This window comes from Plectropomus leopardus, unplaced genomic scaffold (assembly GCF_008729295.1).
Source record: "Plectropomus leopardus isolate mb unplaced genomic scaffold, YSFRI_Pleo_2.0 unplaced_scaffold61322, whole genome shotgun sequence".
Classification (NCBI taxonomy): domain Eukaryota; kingdom Metazoa; phylum Chordata; class Actinopteri; order Perciformes; family Serranidae; genus Plectropomus; species Plectropomus leopardus.
Window position 1 is genome coordinate 1 of NW_024667425.1, and position 818 is coordinate 818.

The following is an 818-nucleotide window of genomic DNA, read 5'->3' on the forward strand; positions in this document are numbered from 1 at the left end:
CCTTCTTTCTACAATCAACAGTCGCCTCAGTGGTTCAGCTGATGTTGAGCAGGAGGTACTTCTCTGTGCACCACTCTGCCAGATTTATTCCCTCCCAGGTAAGGGTTATATGTGTTTGCAAGGCTCAGCCTGACCATGATTTTTTTTAATTTTCCCCGTACAAGGACAAGGCCCGTCAATGGCTGACACAGCCAAACCTAGGTCGACAAATGCTCACCAACAGTCCGACATTGAGCGTCGGACGACCGTGGGCTCAGTGTGTCAGGGCCAAAAGTGTGTCTTACCTGTCGAAATGAGCAGCCTAGACACGAGAACTGCAAGGAAATTTGGGCTGTTTTCTCCTAATTATTTTTTGAAAGCAATTATGTGCTACATAACAAACCTGACACCGCAATTTCAGTCTTGCCAAAAGGCCTCCTGCATGGCAGTTGAGAATTGAACCACCAATGCTCACATGGTTGTATTACCCACAGCCACAATGCAATCTTTTACCATAGGTCACTTTCAGCAGTTATTAACCAAGCATGGACGACTAATATCTGATTTTCACTTGATGCAGCACAAAGCTAGACATCAAGTTTCCGTAGTGTAGTGGTTATCACGTTCGCCTAACACGCGAAAGGTCCCCGGTTCGAGACTGGGCGGAGACAATAAGATATTTTCATTGTCATGTTTCAAACATCACACATTTCCTGACACCGAATGACTAGCTCCTGCTGCGAGAGATGATCAAGAGATTCCCGCTCATATAAATGATATTTCTTTTCAGATAGACTTGCCTGGAAGTGCAGGCCTAGCGACAACCATCTACTTGATTC

General features: G+C 45.5%; 1 non-coding gene across 1 annotated transcript; it reads left to right on the plus strand.

The window, feature by feature from the left end:
* The first annotated feature begins 577 nt into the window (after positions 1-577).
* Positions 578-650, plus strand: trnav-aac. The gene has a single exon. It is a non-coding gene; the product is annotated as a tRNA-Val (tRNA).
* The last annotated feature ends 168 nt before the right edge of the window (positions 651-818 follow it).